This window comes from Cebidichthys violaceus, unplaced genomic scaffold (genome assembly GCF_023349555.1).
Source record: "Cebidichthys violaceus isolate CVI_PGR_0920_01 unplaced genomic scaffold, fCebVio1.0.p SCAF_13, whole genome shotgun sequence".
NCBI classification, from domain to species: domain Eukaryota; kingdom Metazoa; phylum Chordata; class Actinopteri; order Perciformes; family Stichaeidae; genus Cebidichthys; species Cebidichthys violaceus.
Genome location: NW_027176296.1, coordinates 14,939,564 through 14,961,256, shown reverse-complemented (window position 1 = coordinate 14,961,256; position 21,693 = coordinate 14,939,564).

The following is a 21,693-nucleotide window of genomic DNA, read 5'->3' as shown; positions in this document are numbered from 1 at the left end:
CTACTCACATTCAATGACTTTCCCTGTGGACGCTGTAGAACACTTGGGGTCGGCTGAACGGAAAACAATGGAGGCAAATAGTAGTCCTTTTAGGGAGATTAGTTCCACACTTTAAGGCCTTGAATGGAGAGCCGCGTGCTGGATATTATTCTGCTCCACGAGCAAAACAACACTCGCCGCTAAGACACTGAGAATTTATTGTGATTCCTTACATCCGCAGTGAATTTATTGTTGTTTCTCAGAATTCCATTCTGCCGCCCGTTCGGACGGAAATAAATGACTTTGGGACCTTGAAGGTTTAATTTGAAATAGCACATGTCTTGGAGTCAAGACGGCGGGGTGAAACAATTGCTTTTTTCGGCTGGTAACCAGACATGGCGGAGGAGAAGTCAGGCATAATATTTATCTCCCTGCCCCTGGAGATGTGGCACACTCATCCAATTCATCCATGTCTCCATCAGAGAGAAAAAAAAAAAGAAAAAAAAGAAGTCCTTTTCATTACGGCAACATGGATCATTTATCTTGTTGAGTTTGCTCCATCACATGTCATCGATTGCGAGAGTTGTTTTTTACCGCGAAAACAGAGGAGCACCGGAGTTCAGGTCTTGTGTGTGGGAAGGTTTTGACACAACAACTCATCGACCAAGACGTGGAGAGGACAGCTGTGATTCTTCGCTGTGTTCACGTAGCAAACATTTGTATTTTTTTAAGTGCAGAAAGACACGAATAGAAGGACTAAATACATAAGATGGGTACCTTATAGAATCATTTTCGTTAATTATCATCATTATTATCATTATTTACATCTGGGAGAGGAGAAAAGCAACACAAATTTTCATCTTAAAAACGTTTCAGTTGTCCTTTCTCTGGACACTTCTGCAGCTCAGCCTTGACTGTAATTTCATCTTCAATTCACACACATGACCTGTGTGCTACTGCAGCCCTGGCTGGTCCCCCCTAATAAATTACTGTTGTCATTAAACGTTATCTAACAGCTGATAAGAGGATTCACCTCGGCGCAGATCTCTTAAAACATAGCGAGGCCTAACATCTGAGATGGAGGGGAACGATTGGACGCCTCACTGTTCATCCTGTTGATCATCCACACGAGGCGTTCGGCAGTAAACAGTTGACGCTGGGACAACACTGAGACATTCAAAGTCTATAGAGGTGCTGTCAGTTTTTTTCTTACTGTATTCTGTAAACCTAATGTTTAGGTACAGAAGATGGATGCAAATGCTGAGAAATACCAACGTATAAAAACACTGACTACTGCGAGAAAGGGGACTTGAGGTTCAGTGTCCTTGTATACGTTGTTTACAATGTATGCAAACATAAAATAATGCCAACAAAATTAAATGAACTGGTTCTCCTGAGGCTAAAAGCTAACGTAGAAGCAGATGTGGATGCATGGAGAAAGGAAAAAGTCTGAAAAGGTCAAAAGTCAAACAACTCTTGCAGAGTTAACGTGATATATAACAATAAATTGTGACACTTTTTGTCTCGTGGTCTTCACCAGGGTCCCCATAAAACATTGAAATAATCAATCAGATACGTTCACATGAGAAGTGACGCTCTATAATTCATATATATATACACACTCGTGTAATCAATTTGTATGTCTACGTCATCATGAACCAGGACACGGGACGTAGTTTAAAGAGAAGTCTGTGTAAAAACACCTGACTTTCATCTAGGAGGCCGTTGTTCGTGTCATGCGTGACTTATTTGTCACGTAACTTCCGTACTTAAGTAACGCAACTTCTGTAGTTATTTCACCCTAAATATTGACTTGTTGTCTAACTCCCAAACGATCACCTATGTGTTTCGTAACTTCCGTACTTAAGCGACGCCACTTTCGTGGATATTTTAAAGCACTTTTGTTGCCTAAACACCTCAGGGGGGTTGCACGAAAAATAACATATAACTTATTGTAAGAGTTCCTGCAAACCTTTGTGTTTTTCTTTCATGTTTATCCATTTTAAATGTTCCTACAAGTGCTGCTGGAGTTTTTAACCTCGTCAGGTTATTAGTTAACTTGTTAACTGTTGAGGGCGGCTCCAGATCAAAAGCATTCCAGCAAATCCTGCTTACATGAAATCCATGCCGATAGTTAAAGCTTCTTATTTATATCTGAAGTAATATCAGAACACATACCCATGAAAAATACTTATTTTTTTTTTATCTCTCCAGTGTCTGAATAAAAATGGGAAAATGTTGTGATATTTGCTTTTGGTCAAACTACTAACCATTTTTAATTGGACTAGTTAACCACCCACTTGTGTATAAAGACTGTGTAGCTTGCTGTTAGCTGAGAGCCCTGGTGAGAGGGAAAAGCTCAGCTGTCCGTCTCAGCCTGTTTAGTATTCCGCCCATGAAACGCTTTAAACCTCATCCCCTATCCATCTATCTACCAAAAGATATGAGATAACTTTTTTTTTTCTTCTCAACAGATGATATTAAGTGCCTCCTATTATCTCAGTAGGTCTGTATCATATTAGAATCTGCAATCGCAGGTCAGAAAGTATGTGGCGCTCTTGTCTCGGCCGGTGCTGCAGAATTACTTTCCTACACACAATGGCTGAATGGTTTGAGGCTTTGTCATTTAAACTGCATAAAGAGGCCAGAAATTGATTTTTATTGTAGATCTTCATATCTAATAAAGCTCTGAGGATCTCCTTTCTTCATTGTCTGAATGGCTGGTGAATGCTTTCAATCTTCCTCTCTGTTTCATGCATAAAAGTGCTAGCCGGAATGATAGGAGAAGAATGAGAGGGAGGGATGCTGCCACGCAAGTGAAAAGCATCCCTTCTCTTTTTCCTCGCTCTCCTTGGAAACGAGACCTGGGGAGGACGGGAGAGGTGAAGGAGCTGGGGGTAATTGAAAAGTGAAATGTTTTTTTCCTTCCTCTTTGGAAAGAATGTGTCGTTTTCAAAGAGAAAACATAACCAGGACTCTCTTCTGCTAAAAGAAATCCCCTTTAGGAGCGTCCACGGCCTACAAAGATATCAATCCTCTTTCATTGGCGGTTGGAACAGATTTCGGCCCTATTTTGTCATTATGACAGTTTATCTGAACAACAATAAATCTGCTGGCAAATTCAAGCCTCCCTTCTGCTATAAGCTTTAACATATTATAGGGAAGAAAAAAAAAATGCCTGCACACTGTCTACAAAAGTAGAAGAGGAAGACAGTCTTTGTAAGTGTTTATTGATGAAGTTGTCAATAACTTTAAGTCCTCCTGTGAAGCATCCATAACTGGAAGCTGGCATAAAACCAGACTATGATATGGCAGACGTGACAACACAGTTGAAAATTATACGAGTCTTCATACGTGCAATTTCAATAGTTGGCAGTTCTTCGTCAGTGTATCTTGCGATGTAGAACTGTTTAGCCTGACAGTATTTCCTGAAAAGCCTGGATTCAAGAGCAGCGCCACAATAAAAAAAGAATAAGTAACATGTAGTTCTCTGGGCTCTGTACATATGCAGCCTCAGAGGGCCTTCTTCCTCTTTTAAATCACATTTAGTCACGCCTGTACATATAAGTGAGTCAACAAGTAAACACACGCATCTGTAATGGTTGTTAGGGTTATCAGTAATGAAGTGTAGGTACTGTACATATATATATATATATATATATATATATACATATATATATATATATACGTATATATACATATATATATATATATACACATATATATATATATATATATATATACATATATATATATATATATATATATACATATATATATATATATATACATATATATACATATATATATATACATATATATATACATATATATATATATATATATATATATACATATATACATATATATACATATATATATATATACATATATATATATATATACATACATATATATATATATATATATATATATATATATATATATATATATATATATATATGTATGTATATATATATATATATGTATATATATATATATGTATATATATGTATATATATGTATATATATATATATATATATATATATATATATATATATATATATATATATATATATATATGTTTACTTTATTACTGCACTATGTGAAGGCTTCAACAGGTCTTTCAGCTCTTCATGATAACCTGAAAAGCATAAGGCCGTATGGTTCCAGTTGTCTTTTCAATGCAACTTTTGTCACGTCTGTAAGCCCCAAGATCTGCTCACATTGAGTTCAGATGTCAGTGAGGTGTGGACAGCATGTGGGCACAATCCGGACAATTTATCAAACATAGGCGTCGCATCATCCCCCCCCCCCCCGACACGGAAGTTCTTCTACCGAGGAGAGCAAAGGGAAAAAAAACGGAGGAAAACCGGGGCTGGAGCCCAGCTGAGACCTGCTGTCTGAGCTGACCTTCAAAATAAAAGCTTTTAAATAACAAAATAACGGGGGACTTGTATTGTAAAGAATTTATTGGTAAATGAGTTTATCACTGAATCAGCAGAGCTTTGTTGGCGGCTATTCTTCAGTAAAACATGTCTTTTAATACTGAAGGGACAAAGCAGCAAAAATAACAGACTTTTATTTATTTATAGGAAATGAAATGCGTCCGTCCAGCCACTCCTTTGACCACAAGATATACCAATACGTCACTAACCGATCAGGCAAGTGACATTGAAGTGTCAAGTGTGGAGACGATCTGACGCAGCCGATCACAGAAGTCGCATTGAAAAGACGAGCGTAACCACGGCCTTGCTCCGATTACTATTACTGTAATTCATAATAAAAGGGAAACCAAATAAGACTTCCATCTTTTTTTATATTATCTGTGTGATTAAGGTGAATTTGTTTCCAACAAGTGCTGGCACAGTCTGTGGCGACATAAAAGGTTTTCTGATATCTCGTTCTCAATGTAAGTCTATGGGAAAAAGGCCTTTTTTGGGCCCAATGGCATCAGATTAAGCCGCAAGTCGGTTTAGTCATAAATATGTCACGACTGACTGAGTTTTTATATATAGCGAACTGCTATGAAGACAACATGAGAACATACAATAAAAGCTATACGTTTGGTGCTAAGTAGCCATCGCACAATGTATTTATACGGCATGTTTTTTTGTTGTTGTCTTAATTACCTTTTTTTGTGTATTGCACTTTGGCCCTAGGGGGCACTATATCTACTTCCTTCTTTTATAAGAAGCTATAAGTAGAGAAGTGACAATAGACTTCAACTTGAAATGCAGTATAGTTGTGTTCGACTGTGTAGCGGTTGAGCGTCAGCCTTTATTATGAACTACTAAAGTGCAGGAATGTAATTACTCCAAAAGCACACGAGGATTAGTTGCGTCGCACAAAAACCGAGTTTCGTGTTTGACTCGACTCAACAAATCTGCAAGTTATGAAACAAAAAGCTGCCCCCTGTTGCTCGGGTGATAAAGCAGATTAACTTTGCCCGCCTTTGGTGCAACACTGAAGAGTACCATTTTTGCATTCAGCCCATCTAAACGCACAAGACATCACTGCTGGGATTTTGTCGGCGCGAGTTTGTTTCTTCAAACGAACACAACCTGTCAAATTAATGACTCTGCCTGAAAGAAATATAACAAGTTAAATAAAATGCTCCGATCTGAATATGATTTGAATAAAAAATGAAGGACGCACATGCCCCTGTTCATCCCAGTGCCGCTCTAAACAAATCATTATCTGCCGGCTTCTTTAAACTAAATGTTATGCAAATGCACACCTCACCTAACTCGCAGGGCTTGCGCACTCCTCCCCTCGTTTCTCTCATTTTAGGTGATCGCAAAAAACACGTAAACAAAATTTGTTTTCATGCATTTGAATATGATTAATTATCACAGAGTAATCCGGCCGCACTTGTAAAGACTTTTCAGACGAGATTAGGAATTTCAAAGTGACAACCATGATAGATGGGAGCATTCTGTAAGTGGGAGATTAAAGGTCACAGCGATGAACCGGGGGAAACTCGCGAGGCATCGTTTAAGTTGAGGCAGATGCAATCAAAGCCGCGCGGCAAATAGACGAACGTCTCAAACAGGCAAAAATGATTATGGAAATGGGTATCAGCACACAACTAAACATATGGCGGCGCCTAATGCCATGTAACACTAGGGGCTGGGTTTAATCAAACTTCACCAATTAAAAACACAAATGATATGCAAACATCTGAAAGTCTGAAGAGAAAATGAGGAGGATTGTTATTAATGATAGGGGAGGAATCTATCTCCACTAATTCTCGGAATGTTTCCTCCGCTGCTCTCCTTTCTGCAGATAAGACTGATCGTCATCACCGCAACGCTTCTCAACAAGCGCCGCTTCAACAAACACGCCAAGTGGAAAAATGGCTCCATGTCAAAAAATAAATATGGCTTACATAGGGAATCATAATAAAAAATTATACATAAATATATATATATATATAAGTATATAAGATATATTCTTATTTTTTAAGAAGATTTGCAGTGTGTGGATCAGGTCCAAATAGCCCAGGGATGGCTCTATATGGATTGGTTGTACTAGATTTGGTGCATTGTATTTTTGTTTCAACATTTGCACCACTAAAGTACAACATCATCAAAGACAGGCCCTCCATTACCCAATCCTGTGGCCCTGGTATTGTAGAGAAGTGGTTCTGAACTGCTTTTGTCCCCATCCTCAGATCAGGTACCTCTCCTTCGACACCAGCGGCCATGTGTTCTTTTGATTTGGGTTTCATTTAATGCTGTTAATCATGTAAAAGTGGATTTATTTCATACAAGGGAACTGTCCGTGCAAAGGCCTCTTTTTTATTTTTCGTCAAAAGGTTTGCTTGGGTCTGCAATCCACCCATCCAAATATGTATCCATTACATATTTTATCCATTTAACCCCTCCACTCAGATGATAACTAGCTTTGTTACTCACTTATAGCATTTTCCTAAATAAAGTCGTAGGAGGTATTATTCCAGCTCTGTAAAACTAACGATTACGTTATTATCTGTCGACTAGTCTGCAGATTTTTATCTTTATTAATGAATCATTTCATTTTACAGAACGTCAGACAAAAATAGTGCACATCCATTCCAGCTAAAACATGATGAACCGGGGTCATGAACCCATTAGAGACATAATTGATGAAGTCAATTAAAGACAATAAGTTGCAAAGAAAAATGGCCATTACAATTCACCCAAACCCAGATGAACATATTCAAACTTGTTGTCTTGTCCAACCAACAATCAAAACCCCCAAAATCATTCAGTGTATTGACAGAGAGGACAAAATATTCATATTTGAGAAACTAGAAGCACAGGATTGTTATAAAACACCACTTAAATGATGATTTTATGACACATGTTTATGCCACACACCGAAGATCAGTCTCTGTCATAAAGCAGGAGTGTGTAATAATGACTTAAAGGGCACCGAGGAAACACTCTGTATTCATACACTGATCTGCATGTCGGGCCACACCGGGGCGCTGCCTCAAAAAGCAGCGCCCCGGTGTGGCTGGAGGAGGCATCAGAGTCACTGACTCAGAGAAGCACTGCAGCTCGGTGAGGCAGGCTGGGAGTCACTGCTGCCATCGGCGGCTCAGAGTCGAGGAGCAGAGGGGGAAAACTCAAAGTTAATGACATCAAATGACAAAACATCATGCTGCCTGTTAGCACATTTTTTTTTTTTTTAATTCCTCAAGCAACTTTGATGTCCGTATGATGAGATTTTATTAAAAGTTACCGAGTTTAAGAGGAGGGAACGGGAACGGAAAGTTGCCGAGCGAGTTTTGAACGGTGCAGTCAGTGTGCGGGTATCTCCCCGTTTGTACGCTATACCTTATTTTATTTTTTTGGGGCCTCCATAAATGTGCGAGATTCCAATAAACATTTTAAACAGGAGTCGATATTGCTCCTTCTGAAGGGGAACTGTTGCCCGTGACACGGTGTGTCAGCATGGAGTCATGGGTATTTGTGAGGAATTTGGATCCCTTAATGACATGCGACTTGATTCAGGTGTCTGCCTCCATATCTGCACTGATGTCAGTATTACTCCAGCAGCGGACACGCACACGCACACGCACACGCACACACACACACACACACACACACACACACACAGTATCGAGCTCAATCATCCCTCCCTGAATGCACAGTGTTGTTATTCCATCAGCTGGTCCAGTGTGTATACAAACCAAATCCATTTAAAATCCTGCAATACTTTCACAAAAATATAGACTCACAGAATATAGTATTGCATTTGCTTTATGGTCACACAGGTTAAGTGAATGTAGGCGTGTGTGTGTATATATATATATATATATGGCTGGAAAAATGCATCACGTTTGGATCAAATCTGTCTGAATATTGTTGTGACATTTTTTTTCTGCATTTCTGGAGCTTACAGGAAGTGGAAATCTGTTGTCTGCACACACACACACAAAAAAAATCACCACATTTAAGAACAAATTTCTTTGTGTTTGTAAAAAAAAAAAGAAGAAGAAATTAAGAACGACGCTCCTCTCACTCGACAACAATTTGCGTTTCGTGATGTTTTCAAGAACCGTGAATGCATTCCTTTTTCTATCGTGTCAGCATTGCGCCGCTTTGCTCGTCCTCGGCGACTTACTGTAAGCTTTAATGTATGTGAACATCGCCGAGTAAATCAGAATATTTTTTTTTTTTTTTTTTTTTTTTACTCTAAGCTTCGCCAGCACAGGCAAAGGTGAAACCTGCCACTTGTCCATTATAGACATGACACGGGTATCCCCCCACCCGGTCCCTCGGGAGAAGGTAGGGATGTAGGGTGTGGGGAAGAGGGGGGGGGCTTTGAGAGGATTCTTTATGCAGCTCTGTGTATTGCTTTCATGTTGTCCAGCCGGTAACTAAGTTGGGTTGCCCGAGGGCAATGGCTAATTCACACCCTCAGATCACGAGCATGAAATGAGAGAGCAGGGAGCGCTAAAGCCCTGGGGTTAATGATAGCTCCCTGGCACCACACACCCAACACCCCTCCATATATAAATCTGGACCAAAATGGTTTCATTTTAGATGATCCCCAGAATCTCCCTCACACCCACACACACACACACACACACACACACACACACACACACACTTAAGTGAGGGGAAGAGGCTAAGCAGGACATACCTGAGATAGTGGGTGTGATTTTAGTGATGGTAGAGAAATAAATAAAAAAAAAGTAATCAGGCTGTCCAGGATTTTTTTGTTTTGTTTTTTTTGAAGCTGCTCTTCTTACACACAGCTTATTGGTGTAAGTGAAGCACGCAAAGCGTTTTTTTGTATTATCACAATGCAAGCTGCCTGAATGGACAGCCCACACACGAGCCATTTTGTCATGATGATGGAAGCCTTTTTTTTCTTCTTCTTCTTCTTCGGAGATCAACAAAATAAAGAAATAAATGTTTAAAAGAAGAATACAACCGTGAAGGACTTTAAGAATCTTTTACTCCTCAGTCGAACAAGCTTGTGGATGAAGACCCCCCCCCCTTCCCTTTACACCACCCCTCACAACCACCACCCCCTTTTCCTCCCCCCCCAAAACCCCTCTTTAAAGTTATTTCAAATTTCCCAGCAAGGCTTTGAGAAATCTGTTTGTTTGAGGGCAGCATTAGATGTGACCAGCGTTTTATTGTGACATAAAACCGCATTTCTTCCTTGGCAGATTAAAAATAAAATCGGTTAATAAGAAAAGCTGTCAGCAGCAGAAAATGGCTGACATAATCCGTTTATCCTCCAAGCAATAAAGATATTGGTCCTTGGGAGTCTATCTTTCCTCTTATGTTATTTCGCCCAAAACATTATCTTCTATGCATTCAGATGGATTAAGAAGTCATATGGGAGATAGAAAGAAAAATGACAGATACAAAAAAAATATATATATATATTATATCCTTTTCATTCCACATCACACACGTTCACAGAAGGGTGCGAAATGTGATCCTGTGTTGAGTTAATGAATAAATAAAAACAAAAAACGAAGAAAAAAAAAAACAAGAGAAGGGAAAGAAAAGGAAACGGGTCAGGAGCAGCGAGCCTCGAGTGTGATGGGGGAGATTAAAGGGCAACTAGCGGGGGTCAGCGGAGCGAGAGAAGAGAGTGGAATCTAGCACGGGAGCTTCTTGCTCTCTTCCAGACAAACTGGAATTAATTGTGGCATCACAGGACAACTGCTGCGAAGGAGAGGAAGCTCTAAAAACGCAGAGAGTTTGACATCAGAAACTAGAATTCACTGCGAGGCGCTGATCAAGAGTCTCACGGGCTTATCGCACCTAATGCTACATGGCACGGATCATGCTCTTACATGAGACATATTCAGGGGGAAAAATCTAAGTTTTAATATTTTATATCACCCTTCTTTTTTTTCTAAACGGCGCTACATAATATTTCACAGTGCATCGTGGTATTTTATCATGTAAGACATGATGCAAGGCAGGTATTCACTGGGCGACCGTTGTCTTTGAACAGACAGGCGGTGTTATCCCACCCCCGAGAGAAACCCAGCCATCCACTGAGGGTTTTCACGGGAGGCCGTCGGCGGCGGGATCTCCAGACGAGCCGCTCCTCGGGGACTCACATGACTGACAGATAAAGGCACGAGCGAGAGCGAGCGTGTGGTCAAAGATGCGAGAGGCCGGTCAGGAAATGCTGATTTGGATCTGTGTGGGCCTATGCTGGGGGCAAAAGGGGTGGGGTGAGAGTTTAAGGGAAGGGGTGGAGGCTGTGTGGAGGGGTTGTGAATGATGAAGGGGGTGGAGACAGTCTCTGAGTGGCAGCCGACGTGTGCCGCAGAGGCGAGGCTCTGAACTCGGCCCCTGTTCTGTTTAATCATGTCGGTTTGGCCGGTAATGAAATTTGATTATGCCTCTAAAAGGCAGCAACGTGCAGCAAGGGGATGAGGGCGGGGCCTGATATATTAATATCTTCCGAGATTATGCATGAAGCCCACGGTGTGTAATTTCCCCCCGCACTCCGCGGCCGCCACCAAATTGTTAGCAGTTCATCATTAGCGCGGAACTTTTGCATCTCCATCCGTCTTTCTGTGCGGGCTGCGATGTGATTAATGCGGGCCTTGATTCATTAGTTTATCATCAGTGTGGTTTTAACTGATCACCGCAGATCCATCATGCGGGGGCGCCTGCAGTGTAGATAAACACTCAGCATGCTCAGAAAGGCCTATCTACACATCTATTTTGGTTGGCTCATAACTCACAATTTCCACCGGCCCCGGCCCACAACACTCAATGAGCAGCCATTGTACGTCTATGCCTGAGAACACCCAGCTATTAAAGTGTCATCATATTCATTTGTTAAAAATGGAGTAACTCCCCACCGCCAACCAGCCACCTCTTAAAAAAAAATTTAAAAAAATGCTGGGATAGAAAAATAGGGCATATAATTAAGTACTCATGATCCGGTGAAAGAAAGTTCCACCGCAGAGCTTCATAATAATAATTGTCAGGGAGCGGAACAGTAAAAGAATGGGAAACATCGGCTTAGGAAGTCTAGAGCTATTTGCTGAGACAACTGCGCATGTCAGCATTCTGCTGACTATTGACGAACTACAGGCCTGTGAAAAATACCGAACCAAAAGAAACTTTGTTAAAAGGACTCTTTGACAACCAAAAGTGGTGTTATAATGTGGAGGAGGGCGTCGTTAATGTCGTCGGATTCACTTACTGAGCGAGTGAACTTGCAAAAGTTATAGTTTTTGACAGTAGCAGTTTGACAAGTGAGCTAAATGAGTCGCGCTAGCTGGCTTGCTGGTTGCTTTAGCTCAGATGGACTAGTTTACTGGTGCACTGGTAACAAACGGGCGTTGTTCCAGAGGCCCATTGCTCCGAAAATCAGACTCTTGGTGCGAAGAACAGAAGCACATGGCTAGTTATTCTAAAATAGAAGTTTTTTTCCTACCACTGTGAACACATGACCCGCCCAACTCTGTCTCTCTGGTTGGCTAACCCTGATACTGTAACCCTAATCTCACTCCTCATGTCTAAACCAACCTGACCAACAAAGGCAACGAGTAATAAGAGACCGACTGTCTTCAACAGTAGGAAAAGAAACAGGGAAGGTCCAATAACGTAGCTTTGAATAATTAGCCACATGCTTCTTTTTGTTACATGGAGAGTAGTGCTGGGCGGTATGACCAAAAATTTGCATCACGGTATTTTTTAAGATTCTACCGGTTTCACGGTATTTTTTTTCCGCGTTAACGCATTAACTAATTAACGCCTAAAATTATTTTATCACGCGTTTAATTATTAAGCGGACATTTTTAACACAAGAACCGGCCGGTGAACAGCTGTTTGTGTGGTGTGTCTTCCGTCTCTTCCTGCTTCCTTCACCTACATTCCCCAGAGTCCTAAGTTCCTCCCCGTACAGCTTCTTATCACCCTCTATGTACCAACGTACATTTATAACAAATACCACACATATTACAGTCTAATCAGCGTTGCATGTGTGTCTAACCAAAATACCCAAACATAAAAAACATGACGTAGATAGGTTTGCAGTTTTCAAGGTGTACATTTCAGATTGCATCTATTACACACATGAAAATAACTCACGTTTTCTGCTGAGGTGATGCAAGTTGCTCGTGTTACCACCAGCGGCAACAACAGTGAATTTCTTATAACCAAAACACTTCCAAACAGCAGACACAGCTCCTCTCTTGGACACAGACTCTATTGGTGCATCTCCGGTCTGTCTTTGTTCCTCCTGCATCGCTCTTTTCTGTTCTTTAATGTAACGTTACCGTAGCAAAAGGAGCCTCTCCCAGCTGTTAACAGACTAGCTAACGGGCTAGCTAGCGAGCTGTACCCAGCATGCCGTTCGGCGGTGACATTTTATAAATGTACAATTATTTGTGTTACAAATTCTTTGTGTTACAAACTGTGGTGTCATGGTGTTTTGCCCTGTTAAAGAGCGTTAGTTGTGGGTTATTAATTGTTGTGTTATAAAGTTATAACTATGATTAGGGTTCCCTCTCAATACACTTAAGACAACTAACTCCGACTGTAGCGCTAACAGTGGAGAACAACATATTTAACTGCCTGTTGAAGAGTGACAGCAGTTGTTGCAGCTATGACGGTATGTGAAAAAATTCGGTATCATACGGGAAATTAAAACCGAATCAACCGGTATACCGCCCAGCAGAGATTGTTGGAGTTTGGTGGAACCGTGTTGTTGTTTGTTGGGTTTTTTCTTTAAAGAACGTGGAAAATGCACAAGATTGCAAAGTCTGATATGGTCGGGCATTAAGAAGAAATACTTGTTACTGTGCTTACACTTACATTAATCAAGTTTTTTGGCCACTTTGGGGCACAAAAAGCTATTAACACAACATTGGCTAATTATCACCTTTTCAAGTTCATATGACTGTTGCAACATCAGCATTAATACTGAAGTCTCTTTTAGCTCCGTTTTGGTCTCACCAGTCTCTTTAGCTGCTCAACGCTCCACTATTGACGCTAACTTTGTCTGTCGGCTGTTTAGTGCGGGGCATGTAGCGTACAACAGGTTTATCAGAGCTGTCTGCTGTAAACAAGGTTGATGAGAGCGGTGAGACTGAACCACAACAGTCAAATTGTGGCCCATAAAACTAAAACAATGAGCTCAAAGAGAGTTAAAACTCAGCGCTAAGTAGAACTACAGAGAAAGACTACCAAACTACTGACTGTGTGTTTAAGTGTTTCACCTTCAAAATAGTTATTTCATATACTAAAATATCCATTAGTGCTGGATGTCTTAGCTGACGACTTTGAGTTTTATGTTACTAAATTTAAGGAATAATTCTGATACCATTTAATCATTACAATGGCTTCATTACTAACTTCAATTTAAGCTAACAATCCAAAGTGAACTCAACAAATCTCTTCATTTTTTAAAACAAATAATGTTTCTTCACATTATATTATTCCTTGTATTTTAACTGAAGCTGCATTTTCTTCAATTTGGACAGTGCCTTTATGAAAAAGGGAGAAAAATAAGTAATTATGACGTGTGATTATACTTACATATACTTAGATATGCTTACTATTTTACCATGAGAATTTCAGTTGTACGTTGATTCATAAAAATACATGTTGTGTAATGCTGCTAGTTCACTGGAACGGTTTGTCTCATGCATTGTCAACTAAGACGGGTACAACCGGGTCAACCAATGGAGCAACCATATTAATTATACCATTTTTGAAGGCGGTCATTTTGACTGGATATTGATCAGCTCTAATTATTGCCACTATCAGGAAACAGCATGATGTGGCTCAGTCAGGCCTGATCAGCGCTACAGATCGCAGCAATACAATTCACTTATTTCTTGGCAAGATATGACATTGTCTATAATTATTCTTTTGAATAGGCATTATTTTTTTCAAATTGCACTAGCTGATACAATCAATAACAAAAAATCTCAGCGGATCTGATCTCCACCACTCTGCGTTCCCTTGAAGACACCCTACAGCTGTTATAGTATCAATAGAAATATGCAAATAACTACAAACACACCTTACCAGCAATAGAGAACTTCAGTAATTCGACTAACTGAACCAGATGAGTTGCAACATTTTGACTGAAGAGGACAACTTCGCTGACATATTGTTTGCATTGGAATACAGATTCTTAACTTTACTAAAACATATTTAACTTTAATGTTTCACCTAAAACAGAAAAGAGGTCAAGCTAAACTGTCTTTAAAAACAAGCTTCGCTCTACTTCTCCTTCGGCCTCTAATCAAGGTGATGGTTGACTTTCTTATTACTAGTTATTGAATCCAGAAAAATCACATCTAGCATTTTGAGAATACATAAAAAAAAAATTAAAATTTGAACACATTTGGTGCCAAGAGCACAAAAAAGTCATGTTCCGTGTAGTCATGTATTTTTTCGAGTATGCTAAATCAACTTCCACTTTGTGAACAGAATGGAGCATCAATAACCCAAAGATACTTAAATAATATTGTGAGCAACCAGCTCAGTCTTGGATGAACACATTATATAACAGAATTGGTGTCATTAGCCTTTGACTAACCCTGGTGACCCTCAAAAGAGAAACATTTTTAAAGCAGTTTGTCTGCAGCTCAAATGTACAAACATGTGTCCATTGCATAGGCCATCCAAATCCACACACAAAGCAAAAGTCAATCTGCAACTATAGTTTATAGAAAGAAGCAACTCACGGTTTGTACACTCTGACCGCTGCAGCTGACAGCCCAATAAGCCAATTATGAAGACATTGCAGTATAATTACTATGTGAATTGCAGATAACTAAATAATACAAAATAATTAAAGTCGGCTGTACGAAAAAACTTGGACGTAATAACGGTGGTATTTTAGATCACATGCAGTTCAGTCGCAATTATTTCAGTGATGGCGCTAAATGTTAGACTTGAACTGCAAAGACTAAAACGGAGCCGTGTCGTGCAGAAAAGGCACAAGTCGTTTAAACGGAGGGACATTAACACAGAACATCAGTCACATTCAACTCAAACAAGAGATTAGGTCCACGATCACTCTGAATTAAGAGAAGATGAACCTTCAAAACGCAATAATTGTGCTAAAAGGAAATTCATTAGTGGATTTATGAATCTCCTGAAATGAAATAAGTGTCCATAGACAGTCCCCTGCTGAGGAAGGATCTAGGGGCCAATGAGAGAGAGCGTGGATGGCAGCTTCCCTTACCACAAACCTCACCTCAGAAGTCAAGATAAATGCGAAGAATGAGGAAGATCTAATATAATTGGCCATAACAGAAAGACCTTGGGTATTTTGTCTCTAAAAGCCAGCCAAATGAATGTGCCGCTTTGAATTAGAGGGGTTCATCGGCTTCATATCTGCTTTCACTGCCTTATCTTTTATCTCAACCTTGTGTGAAAAGGATTTAATTGATTTTGGAAGCCAAATTTTTGTGATGAATGTCTATACAGAATAAACACAGCACGCCGTGCCCTCGCCATATTTATAGTTGCCCCCTTGAAAGGATGCAGCCTCTGAGGAGCGCGTGTTGACAGGTTCACGGGGTAGACATTGGAGGGGTCGCACGTGGATGTGAAGGTGAACAACGGGCGATATTCAGTGCTCCCACAATGGCCTTCTCTTTTTCTAATGAAATGTTGGAGGGAGAATATAGCCGTGTCTCTGCGGAGGGGGAAAGTGGCTAGTCAAGTGAGAACGTTCCACATGAAAACACAAGCAGCAGGGAGAGCTTAATGGGAAAAATTCAAATATTGCCCATCGTTGCACCGTCGCGACAATGTCACCGCGGCGGCGTATTAACTGAGAGCCACTGATAACCGGGTCTAAGTCCAGCGCAAATCCACCGGCGTTCATTTACTCTGGCCTAGCAACCCGTATCAGCCCAGGCCGGAACAGACGCAGACTTACAGCATCAGAAACTTAATAAGCACTTGGTCCCACTTAACACTAAGTGCTACCAGATATGCGTTTAATATCTGCTAGTCCAGGTAGTCGGGAGTTTAAGCTATAAAAATGTCATTTCACGTCTGTAATCCTGTCTATTAGTGTGAGGTTTTAGGGGTCTAAATGTGAGGTGAACGCTGTCACATAAAGCGAGCAGTGAAGAACTGTTCAGCATGAAAGGAGTTCTAATATCCCTTCATTTTGCAGTTACACTGCTCAAAGGCAGTAGGTATGTAGACGTATGATTTCCTACATATAAACTTTAAGCTGGAACTACTCCGCCAAAACCAAGTATTACTTATATATTATTTTTAATACACTTTGTTTATTATAGCCGATTTGTGACAGTATTATCGTATTTTGTATTTTAGGAGGGAAGGTATAGGCCATGAAAAGTAACTCAAATAGTTCTTTATTAAACACAAATTATTTGTATGGGAGAAATGGTCAGTAAAGGGGGAGGGTCTGGAGTCCAGATTTTTTTACTTTAAGTTTTGCTCATTGCAGATTTTATATTCTATTTAACTCTTCCGTTATGTGATTTCATGTAAAAGAAATCAAATTGAAATAGAATTCAAAACTTGAGAAAGTAACATTAAAATGGCTTCACAATAAAGGCTTTGCCATGTTCAGAGGCCCAACAACCTGCCTATGTATCGCAGCTTTGTTTCCCTCATCGAAATGAAATAGTAGCTAATAGGACTTAACTTGTGTTTTAATATTTAATAAAAGATGCGCTGTTTGGAATACCTGCCAAGAGGAAACAACCCTCCCTTTGAGTCGCAACATGTGTAGCCATACAACACAAACATAAGGTTTAGCTACACATCAGGCTAACATCTGCTCACTTTTATATGTAAGAATTTTGAATTTTTAAGGGTTTTAGCTATTTTGATAGCTAAAACCCTTCAGCGGCCTCATTTAGCTCATTCATCGACAACAGTGATAACTGCTGTCGAAACATTTAGGGTTTTTCTGCAATTGTTAATTTCACTGCTAATTCTGGTATTTAGTGTCTTTGTAAAAATCTCGGTAACATATTACGATTCAAATTCAAGACTGTCGTCTTAAATTCTTTATGCACTTTTAGTTATTAACGATACAACCAACGGTACCGATCTAACATTGTAATATTATTTTGACGTATCGATGCTGAGGCAAATATTTGTAGGCATGGGAAAGATCCAAATAAATGATAATAATGATAGCAAATTATTATTTTTAAATCAAACCTCCCACTGGAATAATTTTCACACAGCCCCTTAGTTTATAATGGCTTGAATCTAATCAAAGGGTTTTATATATATATGCGGTTCAAATTTGAATATAAAAATCTTTTCATCTGCTGGGTGAAAAAAAAAATAAAGCTTACATTGTTTCAAACAAAACGTCTGTTTCCTTGTAGTTTCAAAGAGGCACATAGGGCTGAAATTCCCTTTCTTTCAGGCGAGACATACACAAACAGTGACGCTTCCCTTGCTGCATCTCTCCCCTTCTCCAGCGCGCCTCTAATGCGCCCTAATCCTGGCTGAAGACAGACGCCGGTTGTGTGTGTAAGAAATATCTCTTTGCTTTTTCTGCCTCAGTTCATTATTTTTCTTTCTTGTCACTTAGTGTGATAGGTTGGACAGAGGCGCACAGATGAGCACTGAAGACACAGTCACAAGGCCTTAATCTAGTCTTTAATGCGTGACTTCAGAGATGTCATTTATCTTGTGACTGCAGCAGGCGTCCACAAAACTTTATCTCTAATAATATATTGATGGATTAAAGGGGTCAGGCAGGAGACCAGGCAAGAAAAATTGCTTATTGACATCAAAATACAGTGCCCCAAAACCTGATAAACATAGGGACAGGAGAGTGGAAGTCAGAGAGAGAGAAGGCAAAGAGGGAGACGAGGGAAGATGGGGAGGGGGGGGATTGAGTTGGGGTATTGTGAATGTTTGCACCCGGTAATTTCCTTCCTTCACAAGAGCCTCTGGTGGTCTGAGCCCTTGGCTTGATAAAAACCCCAGCCTCTCCTGCTCTCGAGCTAGGCACTGTGCGGTTGCCGAAAGGAAAAAGCTGGCGACTGCTAGGTCATTTCCACGTTTATCTTGACATAAAACTCCCCCACCACTACCTGAACCCCCCCCCCCCCCCCCCCCCCTCCCCTCCCTACACACACACACACACACACACACACACACACAACACTGCACCTTATTAATCACACTTAAGTGCCGTGTGAGACTGGAGCACTCGTGCGAAGGCTACTGAAAGCAGAAGCCCCGAATGTGTGGCATTATCAGGGAAAAGCACTGCTGTACAAACTTGGGCAACCACCGGCACTCTCCTCCATTTTGCCATTTCTTCACAGCTTAGAGAGGAGTGTGTTTTTTTTATCAGAGCAAATAGAGGACTCTTTAGTCGGCTCGATTTTAGAATCGACTTTAAACCGCCTACGAAGGACAATTTGTAGACCGAGTGAAGTTATTTATTCCAATATGCAGACGATACAATAATTAACCTGAACAAAAAAGCAGAAAATGTTTTTTTCCGACGGGATTTTTCTTTCAAATGTTGACTTTACCCGAGGTCACCGCAGTTGGCAGACGTTTGTGTGTTAAGCACACTTTTATTGGCTCGTTATATCCGTCTGTGAGCCAGTCGCCGAAAAAAAAAGGTGCGAGAATTCTCCTGTGCGCAAATCAAATTACGTACAGCGGCGTGAAGCATACGCAGCTATGAGAGCCTTTCAGATTTTACTGAAAGTTCGCATAAAGTCACGCCGTCTCCCTTTAACACATAGTAACAGTGTGCGCTGTGCAGTATGTATGACAAACATACCGGCCTGCTACTGTGACCGAGAATAGCTCTCTACCGAATGGCACTCGCATTATACGGTAAATTAGCGTGAAGCACAACTTCATAGGTGAATCCAACGCTAAGTGGACTCTCAACTCCAATTTCAAGAATGCCACTCCTGGAAAAGTCCTTAATTACCCAGATCCCACTCCTCGTGATGGATTGTGATAAACCGCTATAGGCTTACTCAAGAAATCTACCAATTGAAAGCATGCCCCCCCCCCCCCCATCCTCCAACCACTTCATCTTTTGCAGTTCCTTGCGTGAAAAACACCACGTTTGGAGTCAGTGGCAAGTCGGCTCCAATCCCAAATAGAGTCAATTCTAACACCTCACACATTCCCCCAGTCCGGTGAAAATTAATACACTTTACTATTACAAGATAAAGCTATGGGGACATATTACACCGGGCATATCTGCAAGCCTGTAATACCACAGAGTCAGCATTCAATAAAAGACATTTGCAACCAGGCATTTCTCACAACAACACTTGCGGGAGATTTAAAAGCTTCCAAATTAGGTGCAGCTCACGCACGAAAGGTGCCCGGTAAGCAGGGCGACGCTTACTTAAAATGACAGGGTTGTTTATGGAGGGGGGGGGGTTGCTTCCCTCGCTTCAAGGTAGCATGCAAGAGGAGCAGTTTACGATCCACACACTGGGTTGTTTAGTCTCAAAACAGTGTGCATAATGCTGGGCGACAATCAGTACGCATAACTCAAACCGGGGCTTCGAGTGATCCGCCACTTCATGACGTCCCCCCCTTGAATACTGATTGCCCTCTTATCCCGCCGTTCATCTGAAGCAACTTGCTGATCCCAGAGTTCAGGCGGACGTCTTTGTAATTCGCAGCATCGGGGTCGGGAAGTTTTGCGGGGGAAAAAACAGGCTGTTGTGACGCAGGTGTTTGACAATCCTTCCGGAGAAGAACGGGAATGTATTGTGAATGGGTTTTTTTTTTTTTTTTTTTTACGGTCAGGACAACTGCCCTTGGACCCATTAAAAATGTAATCCAGCAGGCGTGCGCACATATAACATATCACCCATTATAAAAGCGACTGTCTGGCAGGAAAGCTGGCAAAAATAAAAAATAACAAAAGTGAGAAGAAGACATTTGCCATCCTGTTACGAATCCCAAAGCATCTCTGGCTTTATCGCCTGCACACTTTTCAGAGAATACCGGCGTTTGTGTTTGAGATAGAAATTACTTTGCCACATCTTCTAATGAGCCTACAGATCATCAGTCACTCTTGTATTTACTGAGAGACGGCAATAAAGTGTGGTACGAGTTTGGATTGCACTGTGCGTGTCACCTGAAGGACAGGCGGTGCTCGTCGGTTAATCCCCCCCCCCCCCCCCCCCACCACTGGACAAAAAGCCAAGGGAGGGCTGTAAAGCAGGTTTACAAGCATGTTTGTTGCAAACTAAAATCGGCTGCATTAAACCTGGTAAATCTGTCTGCCGCTGCGACAATAGCAATAAAACAGTGGCGTTTACCACGGAGGCTTCAAGGTTGCACAACACCGCGGCACCACATACACTCAGCATTCAAAAGTAACAATGATAATAGTCGAAGCAGCTGCTGTTTTCCAAAGTGGCAAAGTCATTGTGAGATGATTACATTCTACCGAGAATTCTCGCACCGCTCGGCGTCTTTATCGCCATCGTAACTCACTCATGGGTGCGCGTGATCGCTCCCAAAACCACGATGTGAACTGCCCAAACGCGAGAGAGATGATCGAGGCATTACACCCCAATGCGCTGTCTCGAAATGACCTACTGCATCAAAAAAAAAGGAAAAAAAAAAAGAAAAAACACATAATACATCTCAAATTCCACCAGGGAGTAATAAAAACACCAATTTCCGTGATGAATAAAACGTTTCCTCTTTTTGTTGTTGGTCCCAAACAGAGGAAAGCGTGGCCAAAAGGGTTGCTACGATGTAATCTACCTTTGGGCGTTGGTACATTAATTCCATTTTCATATTCAGACCCCCCCCCCCAGCCCTCTGCTCCCTCAGAGCAGCAAGCGCCGAGGAGGAGGCCCGGGCGACTCCGAGACCTGGGAATACCCCAGAGCCCACATGCCAGCACTACATAATTCTGGCCCGCCTCATTATTTAGCATGTCACCACTATTTTACATGTTAAAGCCCCTGCATCGCCATCTAATTTATTATAGGAGTGTAGAATGGGGCGAGGCCTGAAATGGGGTCACTTGCTTTCACGCGACGCCGGAAATAAATTCACACAAAGTCAGTCAAGTCAAGGTTAAAAACCTGTGTCAGCTACTAGATGCATTTCTTTTTCTTTTTTTTTTTTTAAAGCAGTGAGACCTTCCCCAGGCCCGTTGACGTCGCCTCAGTTTCCCCCTCAGTTCACTGCGAGTGTTTAACTACTTTAATCTTCACTTTCATGCAGGGGGGAAACTCAGGTTTCTCG